The 21,564-nt window shown below is 36.0% G+C and overlaps 1 protein-coding gene and 1 pseudogene across 1 annotated transcript in view; both read right to left on the reverse strand.

Moving 5' to 3' along the window:
• The window catches only part of LOC127809317 (putative disease resistance protein RGA3), a 60,366-nt gene that overhangs the window by 23,753 nt on the left and 15,049 nt on the right, over nucleotides 1-21,564 (reverse strand). The gene's annotated exons all lie outside the window — the stretch shown is intronic.
• LOC127809194 (putative disease resistance protein RGA4) lies at nucleotides 1,162-8,910 on the reverse strand (annotated as a pseudogene).

Here is a 21,564-nt window from a genome sequence, read left to right on the forward strand (position 1 = left end):
TTTTAAAAAATTAAAAACTAAAAATAACTTAAAAATAGGAAAAAGAACGTAATCTAAAACTTTCAATCTCACATTCAAAGAACATGAATTTTTCCTTGTGGTTTATGTAAAGGTTATTCACCTAGTTGTATGTGTTTCCTTGAGGTTTGTGTAGAGGTTATTCAACTAGTTGTATGTGTTTGGTGAAATGATCATTCAACTAATGGTTGTTGAATCTTTTACGAATGTGATAGGTTGATGATCACATTCAAATGTGAGCGTGTTAGGTTGATCACATTCAAATGTGAGCATCTTAGGTGAATTCATGACATATTATGATGTCAATGACTGATTTGTCTCCCTATAAATAGATGGTGAAGTAGTGAAGAAAGGAGAAGAACAATGTTCAATAAAAATGAATATGTATGTATAAGTGTGAAATTAAGAGTGAAGGAAAGAAAGGAAAGAGTTTTCTTGTGATAACATTTGTGTTAGTACTCTTGTGAAGGAAAAGTGTTGAGTGCTCTTGTGTAAGGAATACAAGAGAAACAGTTCTTATTTTCTATTGCCATTTTCTCCTTTTGTTTCCATTCTAAAACATAGAAAATTCGTAAAAAGATTTTGAGCTCATAATCCTTTGATTCGTGATTCTCAAAAGGAAATGCATTCTTTGAAAATTACGTTGTTGAAACCCTGAAAGAATACTTGTAAAAGATCGTTTGCATCAAGTATCGAGCATTTAAGTCATAAGACAAAAGAGCTTAATCCTTGACACCACCACGTTCGTATCCTTGGACAAATAGGGTCTTATACTTATATTGGTTTTAATTTTATACCAAGTTATTTTAATTATAATAACTTGTTTTGTACATGACAATATACATGTTAGGTTTTCAATTACAACTTTTTATATTTCTTAATATGCATGCAAGGAAATTGTTCTAATTCAATTTCATATACAAGTATATCTTACTTTATAAGTTAGAATGCTATGTAGTTGTTATCATGCTTAGAGTTAAACTAAACAATTGCCAATTAAATTAAATCTCCCAACACCATTTAAGCGAGACAACATCACCATTTTGCAAAATTCAGTGACCGGTTGGCGTGAATACACTGTTCCTATAGAGTCATTCAGATTCAATAGAACAATCTTTGTAAATATCATCAGGGAAAAATAAATTCGACTGTAATTTGTCCAGAATTATCAGCATCAATATATATGTACCAGTCTATAACAAATGTTTTCATACAAAAAATTCACAAATTAAGTACATGTTTTTCATGGCTATGTATCATGGAAAGGAAAACAGAAAACAAACAGGAATTCTGTATTCTAGCACATTATCATCAGCCTTTTTTTAACTTTATCCACACGAGCTGTAAAGGAAATCTGGCACAAACACATCAGCAGCCTGAAAATTAAGCTTCAGTTACTCCAATTTCAATAATTGTCTGCATGTTCTCATGAGTCAGGTTCATTTAGATTCATAGTCAAGTAGTGAGTCTCCTCTCCCCGTCGGTTTTCTTTGTCCATGAGAACTGAAGTAAGTCAAACAACAAAATGGTAAAAGATGATACTAACAAAAACAAGTTTTCAAAATTTGTAAAGATGATACTGAAAAAATGGTTTAGGAGAACTAAAGATGAACAGAACTACTCAGAAGATCACTAGACAAATTGCATGCGGACAACAGTGGATCGTTGAAATTTTAAATTTGATATTAAGGTAATATTACATAACATGACAAATAAATAGAATAAAAGTGGATAATATTATACTAGGGTAATTGGAAAATGCTAATTCATATAAAACTCACATGATTTGACACTAAATTACTCAAGAGAACAGGGAAAGAAAACCAGAATGTCAAAAGCATGCAGCAGCTAGGACTTTGGAAAACTAGAAAACTATCATGCTTACATGTCTTAAATTATTTTAGACATGTTTTATCAGTATCACATGCTTAACCAACTCTAAGACCAATAAACCTGTGCTTCGGAATTCTGAAAATGGGAATGCATGAGAAAAGTAATATCATCGAAGCTTGCCACTGCCTTGGAAAACAACATAAATCCAAAGTACAGAAATGCTTGACAACCACCTATATTTCAAAAACTTCCCATTTAAATAAGAAATCTCCGCAAAAGTTCATATACATACAAAACTAACAGCTTATAACAACCATACATTAGAGAGAAAAGTAACTGCTTCATGAATTGAATGATGATCTAGTGCCCATGAAGAAGAACATACATTCCATCGCTATTTGTTAATCAACAAGTTGAGATTTCGTGCTAGAATGCTCATTCGCCCTCTTAAAACTACAGAACCAATTCTTCACTACCAATATAAAAAATAAAATAACAAAAATGTCATGTTTATAGTTCTCATCACTAGATATATTTAATTTTCCTTTGCTTGTTTAGTTAGCGGAATATTAAATTATTTCACTTGACGTTACTGAATTAAAATAATTTCATTTAAACATATCATTTAAAAAAAGAAAAGCATTTACTTGTTTAGGAAATTAAAGTTATGAAACAACTTAAGTTGATTTAGTCTAATACCTGGTTTGATGTGGATGTCTGATGTATGCTTGATCCATACCACACGGGAGTGCACTTCTACCATTGAGTCTGAACTAAAGCATTACTTTGCAGCCTCAACCAGAGAAAGTACACATGATCAACCTACAGGGAAACTCTGCATAAGCACATAATGCTCATCGGTCATCAACTTTAGACATCTTATCAATATTTCAAGATTTCACAGCAGTAAGATCAATACCTGCAATTTGTTTCTGTAAATGGAATGTACATTCAATGTATGAAGTGTGAAAAAATTTCCTCGAAGTTTGTCACAGGCCTGCAAAACCCCATAAATACAAGTATAAAAAAACTGGTAAGAGTGACAATGATAACTCGCAAATTAAATAAGAAATCCCTCAACAAAAGAACAGCTTCATATACATAGGAAGCATGCCACACTTTACAGAGAAAACAACTGCTTGTCATAAAGCAACATATGTTCATTGTCTAAACTCCATCAAGCAAGAACATAAAGGGCGTTAAAAGATAACTTAAAAGTACTGTACCTGATCCAGCCTGTTCCATCCTCTGACAAAACAATATTGATTACCCTTTCAGCTTTATCAACCCCAGTCCAACCACCATACCTACCCCAAAAAGAAGTTGAAAGGAGGCCAAAAAGAAAAGGCTAAACAGAAGCTGCATTAGTCTCAACAGAAACCAAAGGAGCAAGAAGATTTGGTTTTAAACTAGCAGAACCTGATTCATCCGTGACAAGAATTTAAGATTAATCACATCAGTAACTCTCCACACATTTGAGCATGCAATTTGACTTTTCATCCTAGAATTTGAAGCTCGGCTTATCTGCTTCAATGTTAATGGAACTGCACCCTGTGAATATATAACGCCGCCAAAACCAAGAAAAAAATGATATAAAAATAAGATACTATAGTCTAGAATGTTAAACAAATTTATCTACGAAAACAATTGGTTTGCTAGGCAACGCAGAGAGCTTGGGTAATTTTTTTTTTGTAATTTGAAATTAACATAGCAAGATGTAGTGGTATATCGCAAGTAGAGGGTTGTCAAATGTCATGATTGCAGAATTTCATTGGTACCCACCTCTGAACTTTTGCAGTATCACTTTTTTAGTGACTTCTCTTTCAATGTATATCAGATATTCATCTTCAAGTGATCTAATTAATTCCCTGCGAAGGATGAAAGAGAAAAATAATGGGATTACATAATGCCTGCAGAGAGAGATCAATTTCCTGCAATCAAGATCCCTTTCTCAAAGTAGAAAGGTGAAGGACAAGTGGACTGAATTGTGTGAAAACAGAAAATCAACTGATGATTGTAACTAAACATGGTTTAAAATTATCAGATCAAACTCATTCGAAAGAGATGAAAATGACTTGAATGACGATCTAGTGCCCATCAAGAAGAACATACATTCCGTCCCCTATTGTATAATCAACAAGTTTAGATTTCACCATTTCAAAATGCTCATTTGCCATCTTAAAACCACACTACCATTTCTACAGTAAAAATATAAAAAAAAAAATAACTAAAATGTCGAGTTTTACATTTCATATATTTGATTTTCCTACACTTTCTGGGCAACCAATCATGTAGCTAGAGGGATAAGTTATTTAAAAAAGAGAAGCGTTTGATTGTTTAGTTAGCAGAATATTAAATTATTTCACTTGACATTATTAAATTAAGATAATTTCATTTAAAGATATTATTTAAAAAGGAGAAACTTTTACTTGTTTAGAAAATTAAAGATATGAAATAACCGAAGTTGATTTAGCCTAAATACCTGGTTTGATGTGGATGTCTGATGTCTGTTTGATTATTATTATTTAAATTCTTATGATCAACCTAAGGGAAATACAGCATATGCACATAATGCTTATGGGTCATCAACTTTAGACATCTTGTCAATATTTCAAGATTTATCAGCAGTCAGATCAATACCTGCAACTAGGTTCTGTAAATGGAATATACATTCAATGTATGAAGTGTGAACAAATTTCCTCAAAAGTTTGTCACAGGCCTGCAAGACCCTATAAATACAAGTATCATAAGGAAAACTGGTAGAGTGACAACGACAACTTGCAAATTAAATAAGAAATCCCCCAAGAAAAGAACATCTTCATATACATGGGAAGCATGACACACCTTCCAGAGAAAATAACTGCTTGTCATTTGAAAAATTCTCAAGTGGCCATTAACACGAACACCCAGTCTGTCCCTATTGCCAATCCAAAACTCTCAAATGTTAAAGACCTGACAATACCACCATACTTGGAAGGAGAAATGAATAAGACAAAAAAACTCTCTATTATCTCCATTATTCTATATTATTCCACGGTGCAAATTCTCATTCACCCTTTCAGTGTTAAACACAAGCCAAAACCACCTCTTGCAAATTTAATTAGTTCAAAATTTATTATTTAGGCATAAAATTTAGTTTCTATACACATGTTCATTGACTAAACTCCATCAAGCAAGAACAGAAAGGCGTTAAAAGGTAACTTCAGTACTGTACTTGATCCAGCCTATTCCAGTCTCTCTGACGAAACAACATTGATTACCCTTTTAACTTATCAACCCCAGTCCAACCACCATACCAACACCAAAAAGATGTCGAAAGGAGGCCAAAAAGAAGACATTAAACAGAAGCTGCATTAGTCTCAACAGAAACCAAAGGAGCAAGAAAATTTAGTTTCAGACGAGCAGAACCTGATTTATCCATGACAAGAATTTAAGATTAATCACATCAGTAACTCTCCACACAGTTGAGCATGCAATTTGACTTTTCATCCCGGAATTTGAAGCTGGGCATATCTGCTTCAATGTTATGGGACTGCACCCTGTGAATATATAACAACACCAAAACCAAGAAAAACATGATAAAAAATAAGATACTATAGTCTAGAATGATAAACAAATTTATCTACGAAGATCAATAAGATTACATAATGTCTGCAGAGATATCAATTTCCAGCAATCAAGATCCCTTTCTCAAAGACGAAAGGTCAAGGATAAGGATAAGCGGACTTAATTGTGCGAAAACAGGAATCAAGATCCCTTTCCCCATCCTCTTATTCTTCCACTCAACTCTTCACTGACGTCCCTGATTCTTAAATGTTGCAGAGAGGGAAGGTAGGGTATCACCCCTTGAGATTCAGATTGAGATATCCGCTTTAATTCTCCGCAAACCCTGATCTCTAACTTCTGAAGAGAATCCATCCCCTGATCAGGCAGTGGCAGAGACTTCAATCTTGAGCACCGAGTGATTACTAGCCGTTGAAGAGAAGAGAGATTTTGCAGCCATATATCTGGAAAAGATTCCATATACTCAATTTTAGAAAAACTTAGTTCCTTCAATTTGGAGAGAGGGCGGATAAACGAAGAAGAAGAAGAGGAGGAAGAGACTGGTGCTGTCATCTTCATTGTCTGCTGCAATGGCATTGAACTAGCGTCCTTCAAACGAAGTTCATCGAGAGTTGGAAACAACGGCATTGAAGTCAGATTTGGACAGTCACATATCTATAAGGAAGAAAGACGTGGAAAACAGAGCATTATCTCATCACTATCATCATTCATCTCATCACTACTCTTCTTCCACCATCCCTTCAGTCTTTCACAAAACAGGATGCCAAGTTTCTTTAAAGATGGGAAAAACGTCGACACTCCTTTTCATCCAACCCCCTCACTATCTATGTACTCCAAACTCCGCATTCCAAAAATATACAATTCTTCAAGAGAAGGGATTCCATCTAAGGGAGCGATATGCTGAAGTCTGCTACACCCTTCTAGACGAATCCTTACAAGATTTGAGAGATGTGAAAGCCAACTTGGAAACCTCATACCTCCATACAATTCCACTTTCAACTCTTGAAGATACAAGTTTGGCCGGAGGTTTTGCAACATTTCATCATTCAAATCAATATCTGAATTACTGACCAGCTTTGGGTCCCACCATATGGTCAACGACTGAAGATGATGCTTATCCTTCAATATAGCTCCTTTAAATTCTGAATTCCTCTCATATTCTTTAACACTTATTTCTAGGCTCCCTCTCAATTCATTTAACTTTTTCAACTCATCCAATCCACCAACCATCTTTGATTTATGACTACTATTTTTTGCAACCACAAAACGTGACAACGTCTGTAGAGAAGTTAATTGCCCAATCCCACGAGGCATATACTCCAAGCCACATAAATCACCAGCCGAATCGAAACCACCAACATCAAGATGCCTCAGATTAATCAGCTTATTCATATCTCTTGGTAGTCTCTTAAGTTCCTCACACCCATTGAGCTTGAGCACTTGCAAATTTACCAGATTGGTGATAGATTTAGGAAGTGCCTTCATCTCATTATGTGAAAGATCAAGATATTTAAGGAGCTTGAGCTTTTCAATGAGAGGTGACACTTCCTCAATTCCTAATTTAACCAAAACAAGCACACGTAAATGCCCAAAGTTTCGACAAATAAACTCCCATGCCTTCTCATTCCATTTGCCACCTTCCAATATAAGTGTTCTTAGACGACGTTTGGCACAAAGCAAAGGAATTGGAATTTGTTGCATCAAATCCAATTCCATGTCAAATGACACGTGCCGAGTCGAATCACCAATTCTATTTCTTCCACGCTCTACTTTGGTGCTCTCAAAACCAGCGACATGGGTTGCAAGATCATGCATAAAATCATGCATTTTGCAACTTTTTATGTTACCTAAATCATCCTTTTCCACTTTCTGAAAGAAGGACCTCCACAATAAATTCTCAAAGCACCTAAGAGCGACCAATTCTCCACACTCACCCATATTTGAAGACCTAATGAACCCTTGTGCAATCCAAACTTGAAACAATGATTTCACATCAATCTCCTGACCTTTTGGGAATAAGCTACAGTATGCAAAACAATGCTTCATATATGATGGAAGAGCATCGTAGCTTAACATAAAGGTCTGTACGATGTTATCATCTGTAATCCTATATGGAAGTTCATTTACTATAAAGGACAACCACAGGGCTCTATCTTTCAAAGACATGAACCTCGCAATTGTCTTTATGACCAAAGGAACTCCACAACACCTCTCTACAATCTCTTTTCTAATTTTTTCATCTACATGACCCGACTGCTCGTCTTGACGAAATGCCTTTCTTCTAAATAAATGCCATGACTCAACTTCTGATAGACCATTTAAAGCATGTGGAGGTGGTATTGTTCTTGTCAATTCTGCAATTCCATGAGAACGTGTAGTTACCATTATCCTACTTCCTACTGCATCACGTGGTAACAACTGCTTTAAACTATCCCATTCTTTAGCATCTCGACCATCCTCACCATCCCACACATCATCTAATACAAGAAGATACTTCTTTTTTTCAATTTTCTTTTCAAACTCATTTTTCAGACTCTCTAACTGATCAAAATCTTTACCAACAACCCCATTGAGAATCTTTCTAACATTTAAGACACCTGAGACACTTACCCACAGACGTTTCTCACCAAAGTGCGCCTTAACTTGCTCATCATTAAAAAACAAGTTGAGCTAGTGTGGTCTTCCCCAACCCACCCATTCCAACTATGGAGAGGACACAAACATTTTCATTGTAGTTGGAATTCAGCAGAAAAGATTTAACATCCAATATGTCACCGTCTCTTCCAACCATTACTTCAGGTTCAGATGAGGTAGTTTGCCTCCAGTCAGTAATCAAAAAAACCCGTCTCGTCATCCCGACTATCAAAGTTAAATCTTTCACTGTCAGCAACGATGTCATCTAGTCTCTCCCTAAGTGCTTTAACTTCATGACCCATTCGTAAACCATACACAAATTGGTTTGATTCTGAGAAGAAAACGCGTACCTCCCCGAATATTTTATTACCAGGCATCAACTGTTTCTTCTGAATTTCCATTGTAAAATCGTCCAGCAAATCCTCTGCATCATATACAAATCCCCCCAGCTTCTCGAGCCAGTCTTGGATTTGATTGTTCTGTTTCTGTGCCTTCTCAGCATCTTGAATCACAGCCTTAATCCTGGTAAGTGTGCCTTTGAGCTTCATTAATTGATGTTTGACCTGCCACCATAGTCCAACCGCCTGAGCAGCTAGGCCACCTAGTTTCTTAATTATTTCCTCCGCAACACTGAAGAGCACACCTGTAGCCATATTTTCTTCGTTGGTTCGAAAAAGAGTGGGTAGATGGAAAAGAAAGACAAACTCAAAGGAGGAGAAGAAGAAAGAATATGTGGTTGGTTTGGAAATGATGATCGGTTTGTACGCTAAAAGGGTTTTATATAGAAAAGCAGATTCCAACGTGATCCAAACAGTCCAAGCTATCAATAAATATCCTTTAATCCTTAGGTTTTTGAACTAAATTATAACTTAGTCTTTTTGTTAAAAATCTGTAACTTAATATCTCTCTGATTTATCAAGCAAATGGCCACCGAAAGTTAAAAGATTAAGCTATAAATATAGTCTTTCAAATTTAAATGACGATATTATAATCACATTCAAAAGACAAGGGACTATAGAATGATTCAGTCTTAATAATTAGCTAGTATTCTATCTAGTACCTCACCTGTATTAATTGTTGGTCCCAAGAGCTAAGATTACGGAGCAATCTGTCCAAGTCAACGTCAAGCGAGCCAGCCAGTCATGACTTGGTGAGCACTAATTGCTTGGAATGCGATAAGAGAGACAACAATCATTAATATGGGAAGAAATCAAAGCTAAGCATGGAAAAATTGATTTGTTGCAGAGCAGGCTAATTGAATCGGTCAGGCTAATTGAATCGGTCAGAGCAGGCTAATTGTATCATTAATTAGATGATACATAATTTCGCAAGCAATTAATTACTTTAAATGGGGGAGGTATTTAAAAATAAACAACTTTATTGTGCGATTTTTCATCACCGACGCATATGCCTTTAATTTTTAATTAATCCACTAACATCACAAATGATTGAATCCAGCTACCCTCATTTTGATTATTACTGCACTCTATTAATTTTTTTTTCTTTTAAGCATACTAGTTACAATAATAAATAAAAAAACAATATATTTTTTATTTAACTTTATTTTACCTGAATTTTTTCCATCTTTTATATTTCATCCCGTAGTTTTAGAGTTTTAGATGTTTATGTTTTGATTTTAAATTTTATCACTTAGTTTTTTAAACTTTTATATTTCATCTTTTTATTTATTTTCAAGAAAACTAGATTTAGCTACAACTTATAAAAATTTATTATTTTTCAATAATTTTAATTTTTTTGGGCTTTTTTGATCATGTTTAGGAGGGGATTATCAAATCATTTTTCAAGGAAATCAAATTCATTTACAATCACAGAGGCTAATGGCCTAGAAATCAAAATGTTTAGGACGTTACTAAATTATCAATGCCGCACTAGACTTGAAGACCCTCCTGGAGCTGGAAGTGCCATAATAGCCCCCCACAATCACATCACATCTGGAAAAGCCAATCAGTGGCAGCCATGACAAGCTGCCGAATCCCTCGTTCAAAAGGATAATGCTACACGAACTGAAACTTAGACCGAAAGTTGGACAACTTCAAATTCTCACGATTTTTAACACCAAAATATCGCGAGAACTTGGCATTAATTTTTCATCTTTGCCGCTTATTTTCAAACCACTATCTCTCTCTCAAAACCACCATTTATCAAACCCACTATCTATCTCTCACTCACTTTCTCTCAAAATCACTCTCTCTCTCTCTCCCACTTTTTCTCTCAAACTCACCCTCACTGGTTGCAGCGTTCGCCGTCGCCCTACCCTTGCCCTGCCACCGCAATGAGCATCGCCGTCCCCCCTCTATCCAGTCAAGCACAATCCGTCATCTCCTTCTTGTCGCAAGCACCGTCCGCCGTCTCCCCTCCTTCTGCCAGTTGCACCGCCTCGCCCCAACCAGGTCGCCCCCTCTGTTGATCGTAGCGCCTCGCCCTCACCACTGGCCACAAATTGCAGTCGCCCCCCCCCCCCCCACCGCCAGCCCCTTATTGTTGCTCGGACGGCTACGCGCTGCTGCTGTCCGCCCCTACATATATTTATATATATTTATGTATTTTTCTTTTTTCTGCTTTAGTTTTTCTACTTTCTTAGTTGGTTGTTTTTTTCATGTGCTGCTGCTGCTGCTGATTTAGTTGTGATATATTTTGCTAAATCCAGCCATCGTCCGTCTCTGTTTTCGCCGTTCCGCGGCCGACACCTCCATCCCCCCTTTCTCTCTTTCTCCTCCCCCCTCTCTTGCCTCATTCTCTCTCTCTTTGTGCTCATTCTGGCCTACACATCCGACGTCTCTATCGCCTTCGCCACCGACGTACATCTCTGCCGTTTGAAGCCAACACCTCTATCTCTCCCCCCTTCTCTGTGTGGGTCACCAACACATAAATATATAATATATTTACTAAAAATATATTTGAATATAACAGGGTTAAATATACATATTTTTTAAATAAAAATATATACTAAACAAGAATAAAAATATATAATATATTTTGAGTTCAAATATTTTTTATATGAATGATAAATAGAAAAAATATAATAATATTGTGATTTATAGTTTAATTTGTATTTTATAACTTAAAAAATAAAATAAGATTACAAAATAAAATTTTAAAAATAATAAGTTAAATTATACTCTTAAAAGTTTCAATATCTTATAAACTAAAATTTTTAAAAGTAACAAAATAGATAAAAGAAAAGGCTCTTGTTAAATCCACACCATGAATTTTACTAGAAAATTCTCCCCTTCCCCCACCCAAGACAAGGGAAAATTCAAATAAATCTATTTTTTTTTCATTATTCTCCACTTCCAATTATTTAGAATAACAAGTTTAAATAATTTATAATTCTAATTATATTTTTTCTCATATCATTTATACAACACATAAAATTTTATGTATTAATAATTATTTTATGTATAAATAATTATATATATTTGTATGTTATTATTGATTTATATTGCTTGAATTGAAATTACGTGTAAATTTATGCAAAATTTTAATACATATAAATTTATACAAAATTTTAATATTATATTTTATAAAAAATTAAAAATTATATTTAAAGTTAAACAAAATCATAATATCATATTTCAAGTAATATAAAATAGATAAGAAAATAAATAATATGCAAATAATATTATATATTTATATAGGTTTAACAGAGACCCAGAGAGAGAAAAGAGATGGAGGTGTTGGCGGCAGCGTTGATGGCAACGGACGTTGGCTCAGGCGGCTGCGTCGGTGACAACGGCGACGAGAAATGAGAAGAAATACTGAAAGAGAGGGGGGGAAGGAGAAAGAGAAAGAAAGAGAGAGGAGGAGGGAAGAGCGACGACATGTGAGAGCGAGGCAGTGCGAGCAGCTGGCGAGGGGGGTGATGGCGGTTTGAAAGGCTGCGTGGGAGGGGGGCGATGGTGGTCTGTGACCGGTGGTGGGGGCAAGGCGGTGCGACCTGAAGAAGGAGGGGCGATGGCTGTTCCTGCAACTCATGGGGGTGGATTTGAAATAGAGAGTAAGGGAGATAAGAATGGGCTTGAAAGAAAGTAGGAGAGATAAAAATGGGTTTGAGAGAAAGTGGTTTTGAGATGGAGAGTGAGGGAGAGATGGAGTGGTTTGAAAGAGAGAGAGAGTGAGTGAAAATGGGGGGCGATGGCTGTTCCTGCAACTCGTGGGGGTGGATTTGAAACAGAGAGCAAGGGATATAAGAATGGGCTTGAAAGAAAGTATGAGAGATAAGAATGGGTTTGAGAGAAAATGGTTTTGAGATGGAGAGTGAGGGAGAGATGGAGTGATTTGAAAGAGAGAGAGAGAGAGTGAGTGAAAATGGGCGGGTGAAGATGAAAGTGAAAGGTGATAGTGAAACAGATCAAGCGTAGATTTGTCTTTTACATTAAGGGTTATTATGGTAATTTTATTGAAGTTGTCCAATTTTCTATGGAAAATTCTATTTGTAACCATAAATTTTGCTCTCTATAACCCACTTTTAATATTCCTAAAATACCCTGAGATGAAAACTCATATTTGCCCTTTATTTAAATATTTAACGCTCAACCACCCATCATTACTCTTCAAGCGCGTGCACTCACTTTCTCGACCACCATCGCCACAACCACTTTCTCACACACAACTAAATATCGCGCAACCATTATTATTCAATACCGAGCAGCAGCCACTATTATTGAACATCAAACATTGCTCAGCCGAGTTCTCATCGCCATAGCCATTATTATCAGCGATGGATGATTATTATCTGTAAATGTTTACGCAGAGTTTGACAAAGAAGATAATGAGTATTCATGTTTCGGTGGGAAAAAACACAATTTATAACATCTATCACTAGTTTAATCACATAATTAATATATACATACACGACAAATGAATTAAAAAATAAAAAATACACTGCTTTGGAGCCGAGGGGATGCCCCGAATCTCGAAATTCGGGCGATTTGAGATTCCCCGAATCCCAAGGTTCGAGGAACCCTTAACCGCCCGAACCCCAACGTTCGAGAAAAATCAATTCTCCCGAACTCATGAGTTCGGGAAAAACTATTTTTCCTGAAATCATAAATTCGGGAGAATTGCATTCTCCCAAATCCATAGATTCGGGAGAATGCAATTCAATTTATTATATAATTTATTATATAATATTATACTATTATAAATATATAGAATGCAATTGTATCCATTCTCCCGAACTCATGGGTTCGGGAGAATGGATACTATTATATATATATATATTATATTATTATATATGATATGTATATTATATTATTATATATATTATAATTATATACATACATATATATATAATAATTTTGTGTATAAATTACTTCGAATCATTGTCTTCCAAATCTTTGGATTAATATTATATATTTTTTTTAAATTAATATTGCTTTAATCTTAATTTTGTTTTTGAGTTAATTTTAATTTTTGATATCAATAAATCAACCTAATCTGATCCAAATTTCACTGTACAAAATTCAGTAAGTTCGATTTCAATTTTGTATATCATTTACTTTCATATTTTATATCATTGGTATCATTATTTTCATATTTTTAAAGAAACTCCTTAGCCCCGAAGGGCGAGATTCGGGAAACCCCATACCCCCCGAATCTCGTTGTTCGGGGGGTTAGGGGTTCCCCGAATCTTGCTCTTCGGGAAAGCCATCACCTCCCAAACAGCGAGATTCTAGGGGTGAGGGGTTTCCCGAACCTTACTGTTCGGGAAACCCCTAACCCCCCGAACAACGAGATTCAGGGGATATGGGGTTCCCCGAATCTCCCCTTTCGGGGAAGCCCTCACCCCCCGAATAGCGAGATTCGAGGGGTGAGGGGTTCCCCGAACCTTATGGTTCAGGGAATCCTTAACCCCCCGAAGGAAGGGCATTACCTAGTTCTGAGATTTCGGGGAACTCCAATGAAAAATGTGGGTGAGGCAAGCGAAGTGGGCGACGACGAAAGGTCGGCAGTGGTCTGTGAGAGTGGTCTAAAGAAGAAGAACATGGTTTGATGTGCGAAGAAGGAGAACAGGAAGATGACTAGGGTTTGATGTGAAGAAGAATAATTTGGATGCGCGTAGGGTGTGTTTTTTGAGGGATGAGTGTTTAGAGGATATATTTGGTATATAAATGGTTGGACAAAGTAATAAATATGGTTACGAATAGTAAAATTTAATATTTTATGTGTAATGGTTATGAAAAGCAAAATTTATGATTGTAAATAGAATCTCCCACTTTCTATTCGCCCTTACGTTCGTGTAGCATTATCCCGTTCAAAATTCAAATAACCGCCCCCGACACCCCCCCCCCCACTGTTCTTGAATTTTCAGCCATGACTAGTTATTATAGTTAATAATAACTTTCATGTTTTAAAATATTTTATTAATTAACCAAAATATTTAAATACACTTTTAACACAACCCTAAAATTAATGGCCAATTGGGTGGCCCCAACATGCAAGGTGACAATTTGAGGAAACAATAGAGATGTGAGTGACCGTACAGATGCATTGACTTCAATATTATATATAGTTTGTCAGGTTACAATCAGGATTAGTGACAAGCCAAATGGTATCCTAACATATATAATTCAGAGAGCTAATAGATTAAAATTTATAATGATGAGGAGCACAACATAATTTGTCAAAGAAAGATAATAAGATAATAATAATGTCAATGTTTATTTCTAGGGGGCGATCAAGAAAAATTGGATAATTAATTAAATCCTGATTTTTTTTGTTAATTAAACCATTTTTAAGGATATTTTTGAAACAAAATATGGGTCTAGGTTTTTTATGAAATATCTCTGAGACTTAAAAAAAAAAAAAAAATAAAGTAAGCCAAACCACTCAAAAGGACATATGAAGTGACTGAAAAACCTTGGGCGCCTGCATTCTTTTTCAAGAATTATTTCACTTTACTACAATTAATTGTAACATGAGATAATTAAAGATATTAAATGTCAAAAATATTATTATTTTAAAATTATCGTCTCATCTCAAAAATATCATGCGGGCATTTAAATAAAATCCACCCAAAATGAACGAGGCAGACTATGTTTAGGGGTGAGCAAAAGTTCGATTAAACCAAATTAACCAAATCGAACTGGCAAATTTGATCGATTCGGTTCGATTTTTTAAAAAAAATGGTTCGATTCGGTTACTTTTGCCCTTAAAAATCGATTTTTCAGTTCGATTCGATTCGGTTATTTTAGTAAAAATAATCAAAAAATCGAACCGAATCAAATAGCAATACCCCCCTCTCCCCCGAATCGAACTACCCCATTTCCTCACACAGGTGCGGCACCCCATGTCTGCTACTGTCTTCTCTTCACTCTTCTATTCGTCATTCTCTCTCTAAGACTCTATCCCTCTCGCCATTTCGTCTTTCTCTTTGAGATCTGGTCGGCTGCAGCACTATCTCATCTCATCTCTTCATAGATCTCAGATCTGGTCGCGCGGCAGCAGTGCCTCATGGTCATCTCTTCGTCCCTTCTCTCTTCCTCCACCATCACTCACCGTCGTTGATGGTGAAGACGAAGGCTCTTCGAGTTCAAGGCTTCGTAGATCAGGCCGCACCATCTCTTCGTCTTTTCTCTCTCCCTCCACTATCCCTCGTCGTCGCCGATGGCGAAGACGAAGACGAAGGCCGAAGACGAAGACAACGCCGATGCGAGCTGCTGCCGATGGCCAGAGACGAAGATGACGCCTATGTGAGCAGATGATGCCTATGCGAGCTGCTATCAATGGCCAGAGACGAAGATGATGCCGATGGTTTTTAGGTTAGTTTTTTGGGTACAACTTATCTTTTACATTAAAAGTTTGAAACCTAGATCTACTAAAATCTAACCATTAGATGTTTTTATTTTTTGGGTATGTGGGTCACCATGGTTGGGGGAATCCGATGATCGGTTCCGATCATCGGAATCATCGGCCGACTAGGTGGCTGGTGACAACAGCAAGACAGTCTTTTGTTTATTTTTGTGTTCTAGTTCGTTTTCGATTCATTTTTAGTTCGATTCGGTTAGTATGGTGTAGGCTTCAGTTAGTTCAGTTTCGGTTAGTCGGGGTGGTTCGATCGGTTCGGTTCAGTTATTAAATATAGTTCTATTTGATTCGACTCATAATTTTTGAACGATTCAGTTCGATTATAACCGATTATATATCCCTAACTATGTTGAAGTCTGCACAACAAATTTCATTTCATCCGCTACACATTGTGGGCGAACTTTATTTGTTGCACGGTGGGCGGACTTCAACATTCCGTCTGGTAATTTTTCAATAAATTCGTTGGTCAACCTCTCCCAAGCACTGTAACATGACTCCTTTTCCAATTGGTTGGCTGCCTTTCCCATCGAGTAGGGGGATTTTGGGAATATGGGGGATCCACGTAATTGTTTGGAAACCGGGAAAATATATGGGAGAGTTTCCCCACTTTCCAGGAAAGTTGAGATTGAGATTGTTGAGTCTTGATCATTTGATTTGCATGGCTGGCGTAGAAATTTCTCACCTGGTGTTCTTCTAGAGGCAGCCCCAACGCCCATTCCTTGACTGGAAATTATGCTAAGCAGTGGGAAAAGGGTTCGCTTTAGTTTAGATTTTTTCTATGCAACTGCTATTCGGCTCCCTCCCTGTTGTTACTATACTTTTCGACGGTAAAATAACTATTTCTTGTAGAAAATAAAAAGGCATAACATCTAATTAAGTAATTCATTTAAATGTTCATAAATTTTAGCAAATAATGATTTCTTATAATAATAATAATAATAATAGTAATCACAAATATAATTTTTATATATATTTACTTTTTATCAAAAATGAATATATAAAAATTAAAATATACAAGATATTGTTGGTCATACAAAAAAAAATCAATAGTAAATAAAATTACTGTAGTGATCAGAAAAAACCACGACAATAGAATTTATAAGGAGGGAAAGTTGGAGCCGAGTCAGAGCGAGATTGACAGCTTACATGTGCCTGTTGGTGGAGATAGACGTTGGGTGACTTCGGTCTTCAATGTCTTGATTGAGAGAGTAGGTCGTTCATGACTGACCTCCCCACACACATTTATATATATATATATATACACACACGTATGACTGCGGCTATGACAGTCGCAATCATGGAAACCTCCACATCGTGAGATACGGGGGTTTCCATGATCGTGGCCATGCGTGTGTGTATATATCTCTGTGTGTGTGAGTCAGCCACTTTTTCTCTTTTTTCGCCAGGTGGGTCAGCTTCCATGGCCGCGGCTGCCATAGTTGCAGCCATGAAATCGTGTGTGTGTATATATATGTGTGTGCACATATATATGTGTGTGTGCGAGTGTGTATATATATATATATGGTGTATGTGTGTGGGGGGGGGGGGGGGGGGCGCTATGACAACTGACCCATTCTCTCTCTCTAATATGACTCGCGATCATTGATCATTGCACAAAGAGAAAGAGCAAGAGTGTGTGTGGATGGTGGGGCAACTAATGGTAGTGGGTCAGTAGTTGTGGGTGCCGCTCGTGTGTGTAATATATATATATATATATATATGTGTTTGTATATGTATGTGTGTATATGGTGGGGGAGAAAAATAGAGAGGTGAGGGACAGTTGGAGGAGGTAGTGGACTGTGGGCTAAAATAAAAATTTTAAAATTAATGTAAAATTTTGTATAGTGTAGACTATAAAGAGTAAATCAAAATATACAGGATATCACTGACATGCGCAGAAAAATCAATAGTAAATACAATCACAGAGGCCAATAGCCTGCAAACCAAAATGTTTTAGAAACTAAAAGATACATAAAAGTCTGTACACAGGAGCTCTAAACATAAGAAACCTAAATTATGAATGCCCCATTACATTAGGCTTGAAGAACCTCCTGGAGCTGGAAGTGCCATAACACATCACCATCTGGAAAAGCCAATCAGTGGCAGCCATGACACAAGCTGTCGAATTCCTCGATCAAAATTCAAATAACCGCCCCACCATAATCAGCTGCGAACAAAGCACGGGAGCAGGTGGACCCCACCAAACAGAATCCCACCACTAAAACACCCACGAGATAATCCGTAATGGAAAAGTAAAAGCAATCAGATTCACTTGCTCCGTAATCTTAATTAAAAATGTGTATGGTTAATAATTAGCTAACTAGCAGTAGTAGCTCTAAGTACCTCACTTATATTAATTGTAGGTCCCAAGAACCTAAATCAAGAGGCATGGCATCATTGCGTTCAAGCAATGTTCATCGTAATAATTAAACCAGAATTAATTAATGATTCAACCTAAGATATTGATAATTTTTTGAGAGGATTAATCTTGGTTTGTTGTAATTAATTAAAATGATATGTTTTTAATTTTTTTTAAATAAAATAATATTAAAAAGATATTAAATATAATTTAAATATAGTTAATCGAATCGCCACTTAGACCCGTTTGATAACATTTAGCTAGAAAAAAAAAATTTCAATTTATATAAAAAATAAAAATCACCTTTAGATAAAAAATTTTCATAAAAAATAGGTTAAATTATAATTTAATAATTATATCATGAAAGTTAATTTATAAAAAATATAATATACCAAATAATAAAAATGAAATTCAACTTTTCAAATGTTACATTTTTCATCAAATTTGTATGCTATCAAATGGGCTTAATGAAGTTTACAAGATTAATTATGAATTAATCTTTTTTTATATTTAATCTGAGTAAGGCACGAGTTAATCAAGTCTCAAGTCTAGAAAGTCAAACTATAAGGGAGCGTTTGATAGGGATAAAAAATGAAGGTAAGATTCATTTTTCATTCAAATTTTAAGAAATTTTAATAAATAATTTTTTTTATTCATGAAATTCGAATTCAATCTTAATTCAAAAAGTAAATTTTTTTCCTAAAATCAAAAAATTCAAATTTCATATAATTAGAATTTTGCCTCACTTACCACCTCAAAAAAAAAAAAGAAATTCTATTCACAACTCACAAATCTACAGCTCACACCCCACCAAAATTTTTAATAATTTTAAAATTTCTATTTTACTCCCATAGCACACTCTCTCCTTCGACTACCACTGGTCGTTGCCTTGCCTGTCTCTTTCTTTCCTGCACCATATATACACACAAACACACACACACATATATATATATATAAATATACACACATGTGACGGCTGATCCACTACTATCGGGGGGAGACACACACACTCTCTCTTTTTCTATGTGATGACTGTGATGTGGGTCGGCGATGGTGGCCAACCCATCGCCATTGCCAAGATAGGTCAGCCATAGCGGTAGATCTACTGCTATCATCACACCCGGTCAGTGCCTGGTGCGATCTTGGCTAGTATCATTGTGCTTGATGGTGGCCGTGATGGCACCAATATCACCGAGGGGAACCTGAGGGGGTCCCCAGATCCCATCACCCCAATCATAATGGGTTAGCCACCATCGTCGACCTACCTCGCGATCATCGCACATAAAGAGAAAGAGAAAATGTGTGAGAGGGTCGGTTGCCCTGGCCAACCCAACAATGGTGGTGGGTTAGCAACCATGGTCGACGTGCTTGTATATATTATATGTATGTATGTGTGTACATGTATGTATAGGGTACAAGAGAAAAAGAGAGAGATGAGTCGGGAGTTGTTGGGAGAGAGAATGGGTTGTGAGTTTTGGGAATAAAATAAAAAATTTAAAATTATTAAAATATTTAACGATGATAAAACTGTAAAGAACAAATTTGTGAGTTAATAGAATTTCTTCCCATCAAACACAACTTAAATAATAATTATGATGATTGTTTACTGTCCATTTCATTAGCGACCGAATTTCGCAATCAATTAAGTTAGGTGAGGTTGGTACAATAATCTGTTAGGCGTTATAAGGGTGATATAGTATTTTAGGAATTGTTTACTGTCAGCATCCATGCCAGCTAACGTGTCCCCAAGTGCTTTAATTTATAACCATCCCCACACCATACACAAATTTGAATTTTCAATCTCCTAGCAGAAGTGCCATAATGACCCCCACATCACATCAATCTCCTGGCGCCAGGGTGGTGGGACTTTCTGAATTTTCAAGACACGACAAAACAGTTTCGAACGAGGCAAGGTCACATCTGGACCCCACCCAATAGAATCCCACCACTAAAGCACCCACGTGATCATCTGTCATGGAAAAATCAAAAGCAGTCACGAGCCCAATCTTTAACCTCCTGCTAAAGCTAATGCTTCAAAAGTCACACTAGCAAACAGCAACACCAAAATTAGGAGACCCAATCTAAATTTAGGTAAGCACGGAAATGCGTTTTTCGGCGTTTTCTAACCGTTTTTCGTTTCGGAGACGACGAAAATGGCCTGTATTAGAATATTTTAATTGTATAATAGTTAGTTGTTAGTTTTATTATAATTTTGTGTATTGTTATAATTTTGTGCTGTTATTTTTTATTTTTGCTATTAAACAAATAATGACATTTTTGTTATTTTGATGTATTAATTTTAAGAATTTTTAATAGAGGAGCTGAAACCCAAAATGGGTTAACGAAGCATTTAATATTTTTTCTCTCTCTTTCCCTGTTTGAAACTTTCTTTGTATTCATGAAAGCCTGAAACGAATTTTGGGGTATTTTTGTAAATTACGAAACGTTTGGGGCTGTTTCACAATTTACTAAGACTTATTAGAAACGCGTTTTAGCTTGAAACGCGTTTCCGGCAATAGCCACCTCGCATTTCGGAGGCAGAAAGCCAGCCGCCCGCCCACATCGCATGCTTCCCGAAGGGCGACGGAATCTTTGCCCATTTTCTCTCTCTTTTTTTTCTTCGCCGCCGACCGTCAGTCCGTCTCTCGCGTCCTATTCCAGGTCCGTCCGTTGCTCGGCTCAAGTCTCTCTCTCTCTCTCTATGTGTTCATTACTGTTAGAGTTTGGATTTGGATTTGGATTTGGATTTGTATGTGTTGTGTGTGTGTTCATTATTATTTCGATTTGGATTTGTACATGTTCTTTGTGTGTGCGTTCATTACTGTTTGGATTTGGATTTGGATCATATTTATGTTGTTCTTTGTTTGGTTTGAGGATTTGTATGTGTTTGTATTTGGATTTGTATGTAATTCTTTGTTTGGTTTCAGTTTAGTTTTTTAATTTTAATCTATTTAATCTATTACTGCCTTATGACTTGAATCGTTTTGAAGTGTTATTAACCTCAAGCATATAAGGGAATTATATAATTTTTTTTATTTGAACTATTTTATATAATTTTTAATATAAAAATTATATTTTTAATTTTTTTTTATATTTTTAAAATTTATAATTTATCCCGTATTTTTATTTTTTATCTTTTTAAAAAAATATCGTTTTAGCGTTTTCAAAATGAGGTGGCATGACAAACGAGGGCTGACGGCTATGGGAAGGGAGGAGAGAGGCAAAGGCAGTGGCATGGGCATTTTTGTCTTTTTACCTTCATTCAATAAGCCCATGGTAAGTCTCTCGAGCAAAGTAATATTTTCCTTATCTAAGTCACTTTTTAG

Source organism: Diospyros lotus, chromosome 9 (assembly GCF_014633365.1).
Source record: "Diospyros lotus cultivar Yz01 chromosome 9, ASM1463336v1, whole genome shotgun sequence".
NCBI lineage: Eukaryota > Viridiplantae > Streptophyta > Magnoliopsida > Ericales > Ebenaceae > Diospyros > Diospyros lotus.